A 20,990-nucleotide genomic window follows, 5' to 3' on the forward strand; every position below is an offset into this window, starting at 1 on the left:
CATGCTGTGAGGAAGCCCAAGGTAGTCACATGGACAGAGATATGACCAAGAAGCCCACAGTTATCTCAGCTCATTTGTCACACATGTGAATGAAAAAATCTTTTCAGACTCCCAGCCTCTGCCTCCATCCTGCTAAAATTATATGAGGGACCCCATAAAAGAAAAACACCCAGCTGAGTCTTTAAAGGCTCAGAATCATGAAAGATAATAGTAAATATTTGTTGTCATCTACTAAGTTTTGGGGTTTTGGGGGGGGCAGAAATAAATAACTAACTACAATACCAAGTATCTGTTTTTGTCAGGAAATCTCTCAGATCCAAGGTAGTAAGACAACTGAATCTGTTATTATGCCACAGGGTTTGAAGTTCTGCTTCACCTTGTCTTTAAAAGCTACAGCATGCTGAATTAGCCTGGAAGGGGTAAAGTGTTATGGCTACCTTAATTTGTTATCCAGATGTGGCTTAGATGTGCTCCAGAGCTGGGTGATGAAGGATGTCAATTCAGTGCTGATGGACTAGCTGTGTTCAAGGACTTCATTCTTGGAGAGTCTGACATTATGAGTATTAACTATAGTTATAGTATGAAAGCAGGCAATAGTCATAGAAATTTAGAGGAAGAAGGGGTCCTGTGTATAGAAATTGCTAGTCTATTCATGGATTTTTTAGACTGAGTGAACAGAAGTGCACAAAGGTAAAATGTCTTGCCCAAACCAGAGAGCTGGTTGGTTTTCATGTTAGCACAAGAATTCAGGTCTCCTGGTCCAGAATCAACTCCTTTTACTATATCATTTTGTCTTCTGGTTTATAAAGAAACACTGAGGAAATCAGTAGGCTATGTGGCTTTGTCTTCCCTTCCATTTATTGTGTATGTCCTACGTGCTATTGATCTGTTTTCAGAGAGCAATAATTAGCAATAATCGTGCCTTGGATAAACCTCATTGGCTACACTACTGCCACTGCGCAAAGCTATTGATCTACATAATGGGACTTACAAGGACCTTGTATAATCCTTATGAGAGTCAAAGGGGATAGAGCGTGGAGATTATCTGGCACCTACTGTGGACTCAGTAAATGGTGAGTATCCTCTTCAGGAGCCTAGTGAGACAAGTTCTTGGGATAATCATCTCAAGCGCCTTTAAACTGAAAGAATTTACCCCCACAAACAATACCCTACGTATGAGAAATTCATCCCTGGGGAGGAAAACAAAAGGGAATTCAGCATCCACCCGAGTTCTAACCCAGACGAGGAGACATTTAAACGACCTGTGAGAAAAGAAAGGAGCTGGATGGGGATAATTAGCAGGAGTGCATGGAATAACTCACCATCCTGCGAAGGGAAACAGAGAGCTGAGTCAGCTCTGGACACAGGACTGAGCAGGGAGCGGGCCTGGATGTCTGGAGTTCTTTCTGTCAGCTTTTTATAAAAATAAGTACCTCGAGCTGTCTGTCTGTCTGCTGAGGAGACGATCCATCACCCGGTCTGTGAAAGCGGCTTTCCTTGGGCCCATCTCTCCAGACTTCTGTTGTGGTTACTTGTCTCACTGTGGTTATCCCCACGTCTGCTTCTCTGTCTCCCTCGTATCGCATGTGCTGGGTATGTGTGTAAAGCTCTTTATGTGGAGTCTGGGAATGGTTTTTAATACATTCAGAGCAACAAGCCAGAACCTCCACCTTTAATACCTGCTTCTGCCATTTCTCATCAGTGGGGCTGTGAGCACATGTGGGGAGCAGCCGCCCGAAACGGATCAGGGCCTCATTGTGCAGGGAGAAGCAGATGGAGGGAAAAGGGAGCTATTGTGTTGAACACCTGTCCAGCAATAGAGACCAGAAAAAAAAAAAAAAAGGATTTATAGCAGCTATGAGGGATAGTGGACAGAGCCCAGATTGTGGACACAGTAACCAAGGATGCCACAGGTTAACTATCATAGCGATTTCAGGCGATGAGCAGGAAAAATTTTTCTCACTAGTTTTCTTGCTCGCCTCATGGCAAGCAAGGTGAAATTGTTTCAGCGCTCTTGGCAGATGCCTTTGGAGCTAGACTGATGGCTTCAAATTCCAGGTCTGCTGCTGGTTGGCTTTATGGTTTGTGGTAAACTATTTAACTTCTTTGAGCTACAATTTCCTCACCCAAAAAAACCCAGGGTTGATGATTATGCCTGCTTTATAGGCATGTTGTAAAGAAGATTACATGGAAATAGTGTAAGGACCTATCACTGCCCTGGAATATTATACATGCTCCATAAATTATAGCCATTATTATATTGATAATGATTTTCAAAATAAGTGGGGGAATATTAGAGCAATGCAAATTAAAATCATAATGAGGTATCATCTCATGCCAGTCAGAATGGCCATCATCAAAAAGTCTACAAATAAATTCTGGAGAGGGTGTGGAGAAAAGAGAACCCTCTTACCCTGTTGGTAGGAATGCAAACTGGTGTAGCCACTATGGAGAACAGTGTGGATATTCCTTACTGGGAATAGAACTGCCGTACAACCCAGAAATCCCACTACTGGGCATACACCCCGAGGAAACTATAATTCAAAGAGACACATGTACCCCGATGTTCATTGCAGCACTGTTTATAACAGCTAGGACATGGAAGCAACTTAGATGGCCATTGGCAGATGAATGGATTAGGGAGCTGTGGTACATATACACAATGGAATATTACTCAGCTATAAAAAGGAACACATTTAAGTCAGTTCCAATGAGGTGGATGAAATTGGAGCCTATTATTCATAGTGAAGTAAGTCAGAAAGAGAAAGATAAATACTGTATATAAATGCGTAAATATGGAATTTAGAAAGACGGTAACGACTATCCTACATGCAGCGCAGCAAAGGAGACACAGATGTAAAGAACAGATTTTTGGACTCAGTGGGAGAAGGCAAGGTGGGACGTTTTGAGAGAATAGCATTGAAACATATATTACCATTTGCAAAATAGATGACCAGTGCAAGTTAGATGCATGAAACAGGGCAGTCAAAGCCAGTAATCTGGGACAGTCTAGAGGGATAGGGTGGGGAGGGAGGTGGGAGAGGCGTTCAGAATGGGGGGCACATGTATTCTCATGGCCGATTTATATTGATGTATGGCAAAAACCATCACAATATTGTAATTATCCTCCATTTAATTGTTTAAAAAAATAAGTGGGAGAAGTGCTGTAAAGTGAAGGAAATTAGCTTACTCATTTGTGCTAAATCTTCAACCTAACACTTAAAGCATCACTTAACCTCTCTGAACCTATTTTTATTTTTAAAAATTTTGTTTGGTTTTGGCTGTGCTGTGTCCTCACTGCTTCTTGGGCTTTTCTCTGCGGCGAGCGGGGGCTACTCGCTAGTTGAGGTGTGAGGGTTTCTCATTACAGTGGCTTTTCTTGTTGCAGAACACGGGCTCTAGGGCGGGAGGGCTTCAGAAGTTGTGGCGCATGGACTCGGTAGTTGCAGCTCCTGGGCCGTGGAGCAGAGGCTCGGTAGTTGTGGTGCACGGTCTTAATTGTTCTGCAGCCTGTGGGATCTTCCCGGATCAGGGACCGAACCTGTGTTTCCTGCATTGGCAAGCAGATGCTTTACCACTGAGTCACCAGGGAAGCCCCTCCCTTTTAAATGAGGATCATTTTGTTTGACCCATTCACATATTTGGTGACTCTTAATCTTAGGTCTAGTTGGACTTCCTTTTCACTTCCTTTTCTCTTCAACATCAAAATGTCTAGCTCCAGAAGAAGTGAGGGACCATATGATTTTAATCCAGGGGTCAGGATTGGTCTGAATCTGTTTATAAGACAACACTCAGTCATGTCCAACTCTTTGTGACCCCGTGGACTGTAGCTGTAGCCTGCCAGGCTCCTCTGTCCATGGGGATTCTCCCATTCCCTTCTCCAGGCAGTTTTCCCGACCCAGGGATCGAACCCTGGTCTCCCACACTGCGGGCCTCATTTCTGTGAGCCACCAGGGAAGTCAGACTTCCTTTTCTCTTCAACATCAAGATGTCTAGCTCCAGAAGACATGAGGTACCACAGGATTTTAATCCAGGGGTCAGAATTGGTTTGAATCTGTTTATAAGACAAATTCAGGGTGTTTTTTTTTTTTTTTTTCTGATGGGAGATGATTAGAGCTCCTCCTCAAAAGGACATATCATAAACATTCGCTACTATTGTTTATGCTTTTAAAATGTTAATGTTCTGTATAAAGACTGAAAAAGGAACTTCTAGTCCTACGTGTTTTGCTAAATTTTGTAAGAAGTATGATAGTGAATTGTGTTTATAGACTCAGCTAATAATAAAAAAAGAGAGAGAAAAAAAACACCATTTATTGAGTGCCTGCTGTGTGCAGGCGTGTCACAGTCCTCCTCTAAGTAAGGACTATTGCATTCCTATTTTTCAGAGAGGAAATCAGAGACGTTGAGAGGTTAAGTCCTTGTTGAAGTCCCTGCTGGCAATGGGTAGATTCTGGGTTTGGATGCAGATCTGATTTCCGAGCTCTTGTTCTGTCCAGTCCACTTTACTGCCTCCTTACGCAGCTGGATTTACTGGACTTTGATATGGGCCCAGTAGAAACAGCCTTGCAGTTATTGAGGCTCTTGAAATCCTACGAAGGATGTATGCTCTCATCTTAGGCGTGGCTCGCTGCTTCCACTCTGGGTGCAGATGATAGAAACTCTCTGTGCATATGTCAGTTATTTCAAGACGCTGAGTGTGAAACTTTTAATCAAGTCTTTCAGGGGAAGGCCCCATCTGGAAACAGTTATCCAGATGTTATAAACCACTTCGGCCAGCGGTTGCCAGACTGCTGTCCAGGTGATGAGTGGAGGACCCCCCTCCATATGTGGAAGATGTTCCGCAGGGACTGAGAGCTGGGAAGTTTGTAACTACTGGGCTTCATCCTCCCCTGGAATGGCTGTCAGGGCCTTATGTCCTCAAGACCGAGGGTGTCCTGATGACTCCCAGAAATCTCTGTGCTGAAGAGTGAATGTCCCCATTTCCTCATGATCCCCAGCGCCTACCCTGAAAGTGGGGTGGGGGAGTAGTCTGTGCAGCTGCAATGCTATGGGCACCTGCCCTCTGCAGCTCCAGTTTGGGACTTTGGTTATGGATTGTTTTCTATTCCCCCAGGCCTCTACAGAGAAAGTGCTGAGTCTCAGAGCTGCCTAACAGAGAAAAACTGCATAATTACAGAACTATTGCCACTGGGAGACAGAGGCATGGAGCATATCCTCTGTCTGGATCCTCCATATAAGGTCCAGGTTTTTAATGAACTAGAGTCACTATCCAGAAGTGGGAGGGCTCCCTATGATTCATACAGCTCTGTGTGACAAAAATGACACAGCTTCTAATCACACTTTATGATTTGTTTTGATCTCAAAGTTCATTGCTGCTGTTGTCAACTGAAGCCATGCTACTCATAAGCAATATGACATCAGGCAGAAAGGGTGGAAAGTTTAGATGTGAAAATTAGACTGTCTGCCTTCACATCTATTGCCTTCTTCCTGTGTTAACTGGTGTGTTAACTCACCAGGGATGAGTTAACCCTTAATCTCTCTGAGCTTCTGTTTCCCCCTTGAAGAATGGCAACATGACAATACAGTGATGTCACATGCCATAGGTCTGCTATGAAGATTTCTGTGGTGGCTCAGATGGCCAAGAATCTTCCTGTAATGTAGGAGACCCAGGTTATATCCTTGGGTTGGGAAGATCTGCTGGAGAAGGGAATGGCCACTCACTCTAGTATTCTTGCCTAGAGAATTCCCCAGACGGAGAAGCCTGGTGGGCTACAGTCCATGGCGTCATAAAGAGCTGGACATGACTGAGTGACTCATACTTTCATTTTACAGGGCTGCTGTGAGGATTGGAGGAGATGATGTGTGTAAAGCACTTAGTACAATGTAAATACCCAGTGGACCTCATGATTGTGGGGATGGCTACTGATGACCATTGTTCCAAGAAAACTTGATGTCTTCCTGTTAGCTAGAAGGTGTTGGGATCATTTGTATTTAAACTGAATTGGCTAGTGGTCTGGGGCTTCCAAGGTGGCGCTAGTGGTAAAGAACCCACCTGTCAAGGCAGGAGACACAAGAGACATGGGGTCGATCTTTGGGGTCAACCTCCAGGAAGACCCCCTGGAGGAGATCATGGCAACCCACTCTAGTATTCTTTCCTGGAGAATCCCCATGGACAGAGGAGCCTGGTGGGCTACAGTCTATAGGGTCACAAAGGGTAGGATGCAACTGAAGTGACTTAGCACGCATTGGGTCAGAGAAGGCAAAGGCTAACTGGGAGGGACGATATCCAGCTGATGCCATTTACATTCACACTAGCAGACTGGATTTGTAATCTGGCCCAGCCAGCTTGATTGAAAATCAGCCTCTCCACAGGAATGTCACACATGCAAATAAGGATTTTGATGGTCTCTTGTAAAACAACCTTCAGTTTAGTCTGTGTAGCCCTGCCATTTGAAAGCCAAAGTCCCCAAGGTGGGCCAAACTCACTGCATAATTGCTCTAGTCTGATCCTAGCCTCGGGAACCACAGAGGCAAGTTTTCTACCTTCCAGTCGCGGAGGATGCTGTCAGCATTGCTACTGAGTGAGCAAGCCCTGTGGTTATTTTGGAGCAGAGGGAGCCAGGCAACATGCAGGCTGGGAAACAAAAAGTGAACCCTCACAAGCCCCCTCTGTTTAGTAATATGTTCTAGCAAAAATGTCAGTTGAACCTTTGAGGATGAGAAACCATGGTCTGTAAAACCAGTAGGACCCTTTCAAGGTCTGCTCATTTAGAAACTTTTCCTGATACATTGAATGTTTTGGAGTAGGATTATATCCTTGTAATTATTCACTTACTCCCTGAAAACCTTTATTTATTTTTAACGTTTTTTTTTTTTTTCAGAAGAGTAAAATAGTAGAACTCTTGAATCTATTTAAGTATAATTTTGCTTTGTTTTATCCAGTACATCTGGATTAATTTAGCCCCAGGCAAAGATCCATTCGCATCAAACAAAACAAAACTATAGCTTTCAAACCATATTTTTCACTAAAAATTTCTACCTTAAAGCAAATGTTATTTACATAGTTTGATACAGAGAGGACTCATTCACACTCTGACTTCTTGAATGATACCTTTGTATTTACTTCTTTCTTCTTCTCCCTCAAATGTTGGTCTATCCCAAGAGTCTCTTGTTGGTCCTCTTCCCCAGTCTTATGATGCTTCTGCCCACAGAAATCTTAGTCACCCCTATTGCTTTGCTTGTTACCTCTGCTCAGGTACTACCCAAACAGTGACACTAAGAAAAAATTAGAATGATTTTCAAATGTGTCAAGTTCAAATACAAAAGTCTCAGCAGAAGCATACAGAGACACTCTTAGGAAAAGGCTTTTTCTCTTGCCTGTAATTATGTCTTGAAAAAGCTCCTGTTTTAATAAATCATGGGTCATATCTATTTGCCAGAGAGGCTGATGAAGCAGGTCTATTTTTCTAACAACTTTTTCCCCCTAGCCTGTGGGGTCTCCCATTTCATGCTTCTGTTTATCCAAGTTTTATTTACAATATCCTAAATAAATCTTTGTGCTCTGGGATCATGTGGACATGAAGACGGTTTCAGGGGTTACCCGTGAGTGTTGTAATGTTACAAACCATATGGCAACACTTTACTGTTGAGGACAGAGGGATCTCACTGTGTGAGACTGAAGTCAGGCTTCTCGCTCTTGACTTAAGGAAAGTGATTCAGACAGAGAACCAGATGGAATCTTATGCAGACCCCATCCAAACCACCACTGGGCTAGGAACAGTGAAAAATGCCCGTGCTCTCCCTTCTTTGCTTGGATGATGACAAGTAGGAAGCAAATTATTTCCATAATAAAAGTGTAAATAAAAATTCTTACTGTCTAAATGTTCCCAAGTCTTACCTGCCTGCAGGTATAAATGAAATCACATCAGTGTTACTTCCTTAGCTTCCTTCTAAAACCTGATCCACAAAATTTGGGGGCATCTCCAGGACTGTCCTACATGGGTGAATATTTTGATATTACTCCATCGGGACATACACTTGGTAAATATTGCTCTGTTATTTCCCTATTTAGTGTACTGTGAATTTTCTCCTATGAGGGGATATTTTCTATAAACTGATTTTTAAATGATTTATTTGTTTTTAAGTCTTATTTATTTTTTTTTGGCTGGGCTGGGTCTTCGTTGCTGTGCGGGCTTTCCCTAGTTGCGGTGAGCAGGAGCTCCTCTCTGGTTATGGTGCGAGGGCTTCTCATCGTGGTGGCTGCTCTTGCTGTGGAGCATGGGCTCTACGGTGCTGGCGCCTCAGTAGCTGCAGCTTCCTGACTCTAGAGCACAGGCTCAGTAGTTGTGGTGCACAGGCTTAGTTGCTCTGCAACATGTGGGATCTTCTCAGATTAGGGATTGAACCTGTGTCTCCTGCATTGGCAAGCAGATTTTTTTTTTTACCACTGGGCCTCCAGGGAAGCCCTAACATGACTCTTTTTTTAATTTATTTTTTTACTGATGCATAGTTGACTTACACTGTTGTGCTAATTTCTAATGTATAGCAAACTGACTCAGTTATACACATGTTGTTGTTCAGTTGCCAAGTCGTGTCTGACTCTTCACAGCCCCATAGTCTGCAGCACACCAGGCTCTCCTGTCCCTCACCATCTCCCAGAGTTTGCCCAGTTGAGTCAGTGATGCCATCCAACCATCTCATTCTCTGTCACCCTCTCCTCCTTCTACCTTCAATCTTTCCCAGCATTAAGATCTTTCCCGTGAGTCAGCTGTTCACGTCAGGTGGCCAAAGTATTGGAGCTTCAGCATCAGCCCTTCCACTGAATATTCAGGGTTGATTTCCTTTAGGATTGACTGGTTTGATCTCCTTGCAGTCCAAGGGATTCTCAAGAGTCTCCTCTAGCACCACAGTAGAAAGCATCAGTTCTTCGGTGCTCAGCTTTCTTTATTGTCCAGCTCTCACATATGTACATGACACATATACATTCTTTTTCATGTTCTTTTCCATTATGGTTTATCCCAGGATATTGAATATAGTCCCCTGTGCTATACAGTAGGACCTTGTTGTCTATCCACTCTATACATAAGAGTTTGCATCTACTAACTCCAAACTCCCAGCCTGTTCTTCCCCCACCTGCCTCTCCCTCAGCAACCACGATGTTCTCTGTGCCTGTGAGTCTATTTCTGGTTTGTTGACAGGTTCCTTTGTGCCATGTTTTGTTTCATATATAAGTGATATGATATTTGTCCTTCTCTGTCTGACTTACTTCACTTAGTATGATCATCTTTAGGTCCATCCATGTTGCTGCAAATGATGTTATTTCTTTTTTATGGCTGAGTAGTATTTTATTGTTTGTATGTACCATATTTTTTTTTATCCATTCATCTGTTGATGGACATTTAGATTGTTTCCTTATCTTGGCTATTGTGAATAGTGCTGCTAGGAACATAGGGGTGCGTGTATCTTTTTTTTTAAACTGTAGTATAATTGCTTTACGATGTTCTGTTAGTTTCTGTTGTACAACAAATTGAATCAGCTATATGTATACATATATTGGGGGCTTCCCTGATAGCTCAGTTGGTAGAGAATCCAGCTGCAATGCAGGAGACCCTGGTTCAATTCCTGGGTTGGGAAGATCCTCTGGAGAAGGCATAGGCTACCCACACCAGTGTTCTTGGGCTTCCCTTGTGGCTCAGCTGGTAAAGAATCCTCCTGCAATGTGGGAGGCCTGAGTTCTATCCCTGGATTGGGAAGGTCCCCTGGAGAAGGGAAAGGCTACCCACTCCAGTATTCTGGCCTGGAGAATCCCATTAGTCCATGGGGTCACAAACAGCTGGGCACGGCTGAGGGACTTCCACCTTCACTCTCACTATCGCATTCCCCCCACTCCCCTGCCCCACTCCTCCAGGTCATCACAGAGCACCGAGCTGAGCTCCCTGTGCCCTGCAGCAGCTTCCCACGAGCTGTCTGTCTTACATGTGGAAGTATAGTTCAGTCAGACCTGATCTCCCAGTTCTCCTCCTCCTCCCTGCCCCCTGCCCCATGTCCACACATCTGTTTCCTACATCTGCATCTCGGGTCCTGCCCTGGAACGAGGTTCGTCTGCACCATTTTTCTAGATTTCATATACATGCGTTAATATACAATGTTTGTTTTTGTTTTTCTGACTTCACTCTGTATGACAGACTCTAGGTCCATTCATCTCTCTACAAATGACTCAGTTCCGTTACTTTTTATGGCTGAATAATATTCTATTATATATATTTATCACAACTTCTTTATTCCTCTATTGCTGAACATTTAAGTCACTTCCATGTTCTGGCTATTGTAAATATTGCTTCAGGGAACATTGGGATACATGTGTCTTTTTAAATTATGGTTTTCTCAGGACATATCCTGGTAGTGGGATCACTGGGTCATATGGTAGTTCTATTTTTAGCTTTTAAAAGAACTCCCAGACTGTTCTGTATAGGGGTTGCACTAATTTACATTTGTACCAACACTGTAGGAGAGTTCCCTTTGCTCCACATCTTCTCCAGCATTTATTATTTGTGGACTTTCTGATGATGGCCATTCTAACTTGTGTGAAGTGATACTTCATTATAGTTTTGATTTGTACTTCTCTAATGATTTGCATTGACGAGCATCTTTTCATGTGCCTATTGGCCATTTGTACCTCATGCGAAGAGTTGACTCATTAGAAAAGACTCTGATGCTACGAGGGATTGGGGGCAGGAGGAAAAGGGGATGACAGAGGATGAGATGGCTGGATGGCATTACTGACTTGATGGACATGAGTTTGAGTGAACTCCGGGAGATGGTGATAGGGACAGGGAGGCCTGGTGTGCTGCGATTCATGGGGTTGCAAAGAGTCAGACATGACTGAGCGACTGAACTGAACTGAACTGATGTCATCTTTGGAGAAATGTCTGTTTAGGTCTTCTGCCCATTTTTTGATTGGGTTATTTGTTTTTATGTTGTTGAGTTGTACAGACTGGTTGTCCTTGGTGGTCGTGTTGTTTGAAAATTTTTTCTTCCATTCCATAGGTTGTCTTTTTGTTTTATGTTTTCCTTTTCTATGCAAAGGTTTGTAAATTTGATTAGACCCATTTGTTTATTTTTGTTTTTATTTTTATTGCCTGGGTAACTGATCTAAGAAAGTGCTGGTATGATTTTATGTTATGCTTATGAGCTCTTCAAGGAGTTTTATGATGTCTTGTCTTATATTTAAGTCTTTAAGCCATTTTGAGTTTGTTTTTGTATATGATGTGAGGGTGTGTTCTAACTTCATTGATTTACATGGAGCTGTCCAACTTTCCCAGCGAAAGTGAAGTCACTCAGTCGTGTCTGACTCTTTGTGACCCCGTGGACTGTAGCCTACCAAGCTCCTCTGTCCATGGGATTCTCCAGGCAAGAATACTGGAGTGGGTTGCCATTTCCTTCTCCAGAGGATCTTCCCGACCCAGGGATCGAACCCGGGTTTCCCGCATTGGAGGCAGACTCTTTAACCTCTGAGCCACCAGGGAAGCCCACCTACTTGCTAAAGAGACTATCTTTTTCACATTTTATATTCTTGCTACCTTGTCAAAGATTAATTGACTCTAAGTGTGTGGATTTATTTTGGAGCTCTCTTTTGTGTTTCATTGATACATATGGCTGTTTTTTATGCCAATACCACACTCTTTTGATTACTGTAGTTTTGTAATATTGTCTGAAGTATGTGAGGATTGTGTCTCCTGCTTTGTGTTACATTTTTAATGATTATATAGTATTCCATCGTATGGATAATTTGTTTAACCAGTCCTTGATTGTTGTACATTTACTACCAATAATAATATAATTCTGTGATGGTTGTCTTTGCATGCATGTCTTTACATTCACATCTTTGCACACATCTCTTAAATGCTGTCCTGAAATGAATTCTGGGCATGGAGTTGCTTGGTCAAGGCTGTAGTTATCATAATGGGTTAATTCAACTATTATTAATAAATCATAATGATATAAAGTCCTGTTAAACGTTGGGCCAATGGGAGGCAATTACTCTGGAGATAGTGCTTGAAAACAAAAACGCAACATGTAAGTTCTCTAAAAAAATGCATATTAAGAAACAAGAACCAGTCCAAGTTGATCAATACAAAGGAAATTTTTGAATTTTTAAACTCCTTTATAATCTGACATTTTTGTTCCTAAAATTTAAATTAGATACAGTATTTTTACATAGGAGTAGTAAACATCTCTTTAAAGGACAATAATGTTTAAATTGTTTATTAATGATATTTTTCATCAATAAATCATGCAAATCTGGACAGATATTTTCACTTTATGTGAAGAAAGCTCAGCATCCTAACATTTGCCAACTCTCTACGAGAGAGATTTTCAAGTTCCTGAGGTCCCTAAGGGATTAAGTGGAATGCATGACTTGTATCCTTAACTAGATTTTAAGAGAAAGGAGTTGTCACCAATATATTTTGCCCAAATGTCTTATTAAAGACACCACCAAGAATGGAGCTTGGAAGCAAGGGAGGCCCAGACACTGCTGGCAGCTCCGACGCTCTGTACTTTAATAACTCATTGGCAACAGGATGAAGTAGTTTATGTTCCAGACTTTGCCTCCTGGTATCTAGATTTTTATAGGTGTTTTGACTGAGGTGTAGAGGAGGCATTTTTTTGGCCGCTGATTTCTATTCCAGATTGTGGGATGTGAATAATTTGGTAAATTAACATCAATGGGTTAGACTGTTCTTTGTTACCAAATGCCCCTGGGCTGCCTGTTCCACTGGATGGTCACATTAATTTGCAACCACAGGAGGATGGCTGCTGGGCAAACACGCCCAAGTTAAATTTCCTTTTGCAGGCTTTCCCCCTATTTTGGATATTCAGGTAGCCACTGAAGCAGCTCTCTCTTGTGCATTCATAATTCTGGCTAAGCCTAGGGCTTCCAAAACTAATATCAGGGAGGAAAGATCCAAACCTTACTGCTTTTGTGGCTTTTTTTTTTTTTTCCTGGGGCCAGCTTTCGGCCATGATTCCAGTGATCAGTCTGTACTTCTAGTTATATACTAAATGCATAAACTGTGTGTGCTACAAATGATGTTTTTCTAGCCTGTCCATATAGCCTATTAAACCAGAGTTGGCAGTTTTCCACCCCTTAGGAGAAGCATTTGGCATAAATAATATTGTCATTTGGGAAGGCTAGACATGGTTTGAAGAAGTGACCTTGTATAAATATTGTCTGAGGTATGACTGAGGCTAAATTATATGACAGGGAGCTAGTATAGTCTGGGCTCTGGGCCCTCCTGGTAATGAAGTTGCTTCTTGTAGTAATGGAACCATTCGAATTGAAAATGTAATCAAATACATCAGAGGCTATTAAAACACAGGAACCAGGCTATTTATGAACTCCCAGGGTCCAGAGGATGGCAAAAGGGTACTGGAATTTCTTTGTCATTCAAACAGCTTTGTCTTTTGAAGGGACAAGATGTCCTAGAAAGTGCCTTTGTCCTTGCCTTGGAATTTCCCTCAGTGCTGAGACTCCTGAGCATGCCAGATGTCTGTTGATCCTCCACCCATGTGTGGGGTGAGCTGTGGGCACTGAACGCAGTGTTGCTAGCTAGTGGGTGACCTGGTATATCAACACAACACAGCCCCCCAAGGCAGTTACTTTCCATTCTGCATGCAGCATCCTACTTTAGGATTTTGTTCCTCTTTCCTGACCTGTGTTACTCTGCCTCTTAATTGTACAGAATTCCCTTTCTCTTCCTTCTGTTAATTGATTTGCCAGATCTGTCTTTCAAAAGTATGATTTTATTTTCACCAGTCCATCAGTTTATCCATTCATTCAACAAATATTTATTGAGTGCCAAATGGGTGTTAAACACTTTGCTCTCTGCTATAACAAGATTTATGGTCTAATGAGGGAGAGACATATTTGACAAAGAATTCCAGTGCTGAATAGACAATTATAAATTGGTGAGCATTTCTGTAGGAAAGAAGGGTTCTTTGATAGTACCTATAAAACAAAGGGGGCTTCCCAGGTGGCTCAGTGGGTAAAGAATTTGCTTGCAATGCAGGAGACTCGATATGTGGCTTCGACCTCTGGGTTGGGAAGATCCCCTGGAGGAGGAATGGCAGTATTCGAGTACTCTTGGCAGCCAAATTCCACGGACAGAGGAACATAACGGGCCACAATCCATGGGGTCGTGAAGCGTCAGACATGACTGAGTAAACACACACCTCAATTGGAGAGAGTAGTTGGGGAGGCTCCTCTGAAGAAGTGATGATTAGGTTGTGTGCGTATGTGTAGGTATAGGTCTCAACTAGGCAAAAACTGGGCTGGGCAGCAGGAGCAGGTTGGGCTGAGGCGTGTTTTCCAGAGTAGCAGGCCATGGTGAGGGGAGCATGGTGCCCTGGGAGGAATGGAGAGGAGGTCACTGTGGCTGGAACAGAAGCGCGAGGGCCATAGGAGGAGGGATACGTAAGCTGTGTTCAGAATTGTGATCTCTGTCTACCAGGAGTGGGAAGCCATTGAGGAGCCTTTGAACAGGCTGTGATTTGACTGGATTTGCATTTCAAAAAGACCACTTGGGCTTCAGTGGGGGGAGTTCATTGGCAGTGGGCAAAGAGCTCAGGAAGGAGAGATCATAGTGAACGCAGGCTTTAGCAGTGGAGATGAGAAATAGGCAGGCTTGAGCATTGTCTATGTGGGAAAACAGAATTTGATGATGGATTAGACTCAAGGGAAAGGGATCATCCAGGATGACTGAGGCTCCAATTTGTGCTGCTGGATGAGCTGAGCTCCACTTATGTGTGAGGGATCACTGAAAAGTAGAACAGAAATCATGAGCAAAGGTGGCCTTGAATTGGACAAAACTCAATGGTTTTCAAGGAATAGCATGGGGAAGAGCAGTAGGAAATGAGATCAGAGGTGTGATTGGAGAAGGCAGATGATATAGGTCACCAGGAAAGGATTTTACCTTTTGATGGGATGCTGTCAGGATGGGATGCTATCAATATGGGAGGGTTTTGAGCAGAGGCATTGCATAATCTGATTTAGGTTTTTGAAAGTTTTTTTCTATATGGAGAAAAGACTCTAGGAGGACAAGACTAACATGAGGGAGATCAGGTGGGTGACAATTACAGTAATCCAAGTAGAAGGTGGTGGCGGTGATGACTTACTTCAGGGCAGTAGCTGAGATGGTGTTGAGAAATGGACCTGGACAGATTTTTAATACAGAGTCTTAGTCACTCAAATATGTTCGACTCTTTGCAACGCCATGCACTGTAGCCTCTGTCCGTGGGATTCTCCAGACAATACTAGAGTAGGTAGCCATTGCCTACTCTAGAGTATCTTCCTGACCCAGGGGTTGAACTGGGGTCTCCCACATTGGCAGGTGGATTCTCTACTGTCTGAGCCACCAGGCAACCAACAGCATTTTCTGATGGATTAGATGCAGTGAGCAAGAAAAAGGAGGGAAGGATGACACCAAGATTTTTTGTCTTGAGCTGTTAAAAAGATGGATTGCCATTCACTAAGATATCGAAGACTACTGGAGAGTAAGGAGTTTGATTTTGAATATTAGGTTTGATATCCTTACTAGATAATCAATTTGAAAGCATGAATAGACTGACATTCAGGTTAAAGTTTAAAGAGGAGAACTAAAATAAACATACAAATTTGGTTATATTGGGGGTATAGATAGATGATACTCAAACCAATGAGAAAGGACAAGTTCACCAAAGGAATTACAATAGAGAATAGGAACAGTATGTTTAGAGGCTGAGCATGAAGAAGGTAATTCTAGTCAGTAATCAAGGTTGATATCAGCAGTAATGAAAGATAGCAATATCACCTACCCCTTGATATGATGTGCTGAGAAGAGTATGACATTACTTCTGTGGCATTTTTGCCAAAAAATACATAATCTCAATCTAACCATGAGAAAACATCAGGCAAATCCAAACTGAGAGACGTTCTACAAAATAACTGCCCAGTTCAGTCGCTCAGTTGTGTCCGACTCTTTGCGACCCCATGAATCACGCACGCCAGGCCTCCCTGTCCATCACCATCTCCCGGAGTTCACTCAAACTCACGTCCATAGAGTCGGTGATGCCATCCAGCCATCTCATCCTCTGTCGTTCCCTTCTCCTGCCCCCCAATCCCTCCCAGCATCAGAGTCTTTTCCAATGAGCCCAGTGCTCATCAAAAATAAAAGACGAGTGATTGAGAAACTGTCACAGATTAAAGGAAACTAACAACAACTAAATACAATGTGTGGTCCCAAATTGCATCCTGGGACAGAAAAAAGATGTTAATAGGAAAACTGTTAAAATTCAAATATAGACTGTGGTTTAGTTAGCAGTATTGTACCAACGTTATTTTCCTGGTTTTGATCATTGGACTGTGGTTATATAAGATGTTAACATTAGGGAAGCTAGTTTAGAGAAATGGAGGAACTTTCTGTTTTATTTTTGCAAGTTGTCTGTAAAAGTATTCCACATACACAAAAAAATATTAAAGAAAATTAAGTTCATGACTTTCAGGCACATACCCCCAAGGATGTGGTTGCCCTCACATCCAGTCTAGAGATGCCGAAGAAGTAGGCAGGGCCATCCTGCAGCGTCTTCAGATCATGTTAAAGGCTTTGACTTTCCTCTAAGAGCCAGTGAAGGATTAGGCTGGGAATGTGGAGGAAGATGGGAAACTAGACATGTTTGTTTTAGGCAAAAAGAGACAAGAAAACAGAATAAATACTGGGTTAGGCCCAGATTCAAGCAAACACCCAGTTACTCTCAATTATTCATCCTGTTCTCCAAACAGAATTGACCATGAGTTAGTTCATGACTCACAAGGGTGTTAGCACATTGTAACGTCTGGCTGGGAAGATTGCTCAAATCCCCAAGGATTATCCTTGAGGAGCCTCGCATCCTCAGTCCTGTTTTCTCCTGGCACTCTTACAGTCCAAGCAGAACTGTGGAGGGGATCTGAAGCTTGTAGGCCTGAGAGGTGAACTGTGTGCACATTACATCTGGTGCTGTCTGTGTGGAATGATTCCAGAACAAGGACCACAGCTGGACTGAGATACCAGCCTGCAGAGAGTGAGGAAATGACCCTCTAGAAATGAGGGGACAGACTCCTGTGCCCTTCTCAGCCAGCGCTGGTGGGGGAGGGCCTGTGGCAAAGCGGGGTGGGGTGTGTTTCATCACATCAGAGTCCCCAGGGGGGTTGCAGAGCAGTTGGAGACAGTGACTGGGAAGTGCTAATTATAAAATTATATATTAAACATTAGCCAAGGGGAAATTGTAAAAGTGGCTTATATAGAAGACAGAGGGTTCCCTGAAGCTGGAGAGTTCATGCCTCTGCCCAAAGAAGGGGTGAGCCATGGAGAAAAGATGTTCCATTTAACTCCCTGCTGTCCTATGGGGCAAGAGCTGAGAATCCAGAGAATCCCTGGGGTCTAGGGTCTGATCACCTCTTCCCCACCCTCCCACCAGCAACCCACCCTGTTTGCTTGGCCTGGGAGGAAACTATCAACCTCCAAGTCTGCTCTCTGAAACTCTGAGGTCATGCAGTCTAACACCTTGGGCCTCCAATCCTACAAAATGTTGTTTTTAACAGTTGCCATCCATTTCTGAATCCTTACTGTGTGCTAGAATCTTTATATAATTGTTTCTAATCCTTTCAACAATGCTTTACAGTAGTTATTATCACCTCCATTTTCCGGGGGCTATTCTTGGTGAGGACTCAGAGGCTTAGCTTATCTGAGTGTGTGGCTGAGCCAGGATTTGAACCCAGGTCTGTCTCCCCAGTATTGAATGAGCTCAGGATGCCATGAGTGAGGAACCCGCTGGGAAGGGCCATGCCTGGCACTGATCGTCACCCCCAGTAGCCCAACTTCATAAGCATACACCCATGTGCTGGACTTTAGGAAATTTCACTGGGGATGTGGAATCAGCAGCCCCTGACTCATAGGGCTGAATTCGGGGGAGGCTGCCTGGTGGGACTGCTGCAGTCTGTTTCCAGCACCCGAGGTCTGGGAAGAGTGAAGAGGAGGGGCATAACGAGTCGTGACCAGCACACCTGCGCTCCTGATGTTGAAAAATCATGAGGATGTGCTGTCAGTGTTGGCCTGCAACTACATTTCTGGCTTAAATTTTGGGTGGCTTTACTAAGCCTTGAAAGTGGAAAGAACACATCATATTGAGAGTCTGACAGTGAGTGAGGTCCAGGGTGCTAGCTGGCCCGTTGCCATGGACTTGACCTGTGAAGAGGAGCAGAGAAGCGTTTTCATTACCTTAAAAATCTGCCATGTGCTCCGGGCATCCTGCAGAGGGAAGGGTAGCCAGGCCTCAGCCCCACTCCCGGGATGCAGAGTCACAGAGACGCCCAGGCCCACATAGACACTGTAATGACCTACCATGTTGATTAAATAGATCTGCTGTGAACTATTTTTAAAAATGCAAGCAATGGGGCAAGAGCATTTTGCATGTTGCAAGCATTTTAAGAAGTTAGCATTCCCCAGAAAAAATAAAGGAAGGAAAAAGAAAAGTTGGTTCTCATGGTAGGTATTGAGAAAAGGGAGCTGAGAAGGACTCCATCACACTATTAGGTCATAACACTGCTATTTTCTTGTTCTGCCTCCACTGTTTCCCTCCTCTGCTGCATTCCCTTTTGTTCTCTGGCTTTTCTGCTTTATCCCTCTCCCCAGGTTATCTCCTGCCATTTTCCTCTCCCTGCTTCCCAGCACTTGAGTAGCTCCTATGTGTCCTTCACGGTGCGGCTCAGTTTCTTTCTGGGGTGTCTTCCCTGCCCACCTGAGCTTAGGTAGGAGCCATTCCTGTGCATCCTGTCAATTCTAGCCAAACGCTCATCACTTTGTTTTGTTAGCTCCTCCAAAGTAGGGACTGAGTCACTGTTCCTGGCTCTTTGTGTGCTAGGCTTCAGGGATATGTAAGAACCAGAAAGTAAGAACATCCAGCTGTAGACTAGACGCGAATGTCCCACTGGCTCCTTCCATGGTTTCCTTGTCCCTTCAACCATCTTTGATTCTTCTTTTCTCCACTTCCTTTATTCAATCACCCACAAAGTCCCATCCATTTAAATAACAGTAAAAGGAAGCTCTTAATATGTGTTCAGTTCAGTTCAGTTGCTCAGTTGTGTCTGACTCTTTGTGAACCCATGGACTGCAGAATGCCAGGCCTCCCTGTCCATCACCAACTTCCAGAGTTTACTCAAACTCATGTCCATCAAGTTGGTGATGTCATCCAACCATCTCATCCTCTGTCGCCCCCTTCTCCTCCCTCCTTCAATTTTTCCCAGCATCAGGGTCTTTTCCAATGAGTCAGTTCTTCGCATCAGGTGGCTGAAGTATTGAAGTTTCAGCTTCAGCATCAGTCCTTCCAATGAACATTCAGGACTGATTTCCTTTAGGATGGACTGGTTGGATCTCCTTGTTAGGTGTTGTCAAAAGTACTCTACATGTGTTGTCATCAAGCTTCACGACTTTGTAAGGTGGATGCTGTCATACTCCTGCTTTACAGATGAGGAAATTGAGGCAAAAGAGATTCGACAATTTGCCTGAAGTCATACAGCCAATATGTGATAGAAGTAGGATTGGAACCCAGGCAGTCTGGCTTCAAAGCTCTAAATGCTCAATGTGTCTCAGTCCTCTGAGGCCACCATGATGTCATGTCCCCCGCCCTCCGTTCCCTGTAACACTCCATTCCCTATAATGCAGCCAGAGCAATTGTTCTAAATGAGCTCTCTTTAAAACCCTCTCTAACTCTCTATTTCCCTCCAGACAAAGTCCATACTTTTTAGGGCAACAGGCAAGACCCTTCCCCTGGCTGCCCTTACCCACCTTCCAGACTTTTTTCATGCTGCTCCTCACTTCAGCTCCCAAGCCCAGGATATTTTGTGCATGGAACACCATGGCTGCCTCCTCTCTTTGCCTGGCTAATCCCCTCTTGCCCTCAGATCTCTGCTTAGATGTTACTTCTCCCAGATGCACTCCTTGACCCCTTGACTCAGTGCTCTCGCAGTATCCGGTGCTCACCCCTTTGTAGCAACTGACCTACCTTCAGAAAGTCTGCTCCACCTTTCTGTCTCCTCCGCCAGCTGTAAGCTACACAGATGCAAATATTGGCTCTTGTTTTTGGTGACTCCCCCAGGCATAGCACAGTATTCAATAAACGTTTGTTAAATGAAGGAATTAAAGGATGACCTTTTGAAGAAAGATTTATTTATTTAGGCTGTGCCTGGTCTTAGTTGTGGCACGTGGAATCTTTTGTTGCGGCACATGGGATCTTAAAAGAATTTTTTTTTGATGTGGACCCTTTTTAAAGTGTTTTATTGAATTTGTTGCAATACTGCTTCTGCTTTATGTTTTGATTTTTTGGTCTTGAGGCATGTGAAATCTTAGTTCCCCAGCCAGGGATCGAACCCACACCACCTGCACTGGAAGGCAGAGTCTTAGCCACTAGACCATCGGGGAAGTTCTGGCATGCAGGATCTTTCAGCTGCAGCAGGCAGGATCTTGATTTATGGCATGTGGGAGTTTTAATTGCATCATGCGTGACCTTTTAGTTGCAATATGCAAGATCTTCAGCTGAGGCATGTGGGATCTAGTTCCCTGACGGGAGATTAAACTCTGGTCTCCTGCATTGGGAGCATGGAATTCTTAGCCACTGGATCACCAGGAAAGTCCCTAAAGGATGACTTCTAAGCTGAAGTTCTGACCTTGGCTGATTCTGTGAGCATTCCTACCCCTGACTCTTCCTGCTTTATGTAATACACAGAATTACCAGATTCATGAGTGAAGATGGTATTAAAGGGCAGATGACATGGAGCAGGGGACTGTAAAGGGAGGCAGATACTCTCCCCATGAGACAGTATCAGCTGCTACTTCCCAGGGGAGACAGAAGACTTCCTGGGACCTTTTGCTTGAGAGTCTCTGGCTTTAAATTTTATCTCCTGCACCTGTCCACAGCCAGAG

At 43.6% G+C, this 20,990-nt stretch overlaps 1 long non-coding RNA gene and 1 pseudogene across 5 annotated transcripts in view; one reads left to right on the plus strand and one right to left on the minus strand.

Annotated features, from left to right (window-relative positions):
• LOC106990331 (uncharacterized) overlaps nucleotides 1–20,990 on the plus strand; it is a 134,349-nt gene that overhangs the window by 35,312 nt on the left and 78,047 nt on the right. For 2 of the 5 annotated variants that reach the window (XR_009596754.1, XR_006056499.2), the window contains one exon: nucleotides 897–1,073. The exons of the other annotated variants lie outside the window; for them this stretch is intronic. This is a non-coding gene — a long non-coding RNA (uncharacterized LOC106990331). The remainder of the gene's footprint in view (nucleotides 1–896; nucleotides 1,074–20,990) is intronic. 5 annotated transcript variants of the gene reach the window in all.
• LOC114118781 (U4 spliceosomal RNA) lies at nucleotides 904–967 on the minus strand (annotated as a pseudogene).

This window comes from Ovis aries, chromosome 16 (assembly GCF_016772045.2).
Source record: "Ovis aries strain OAR_USU_Benz2616 breed Rambouillet chromosome 16, ARS-UI_Ramb_v3.0, whole genome shotgun sequence".
NCBI classification, from domain to species: domain Eukaryota; kingdom Metazoa; phylum Chordata; class Mammalia; order Artiodactyla; family Bovidae; genus Ovis; species Ovis aries.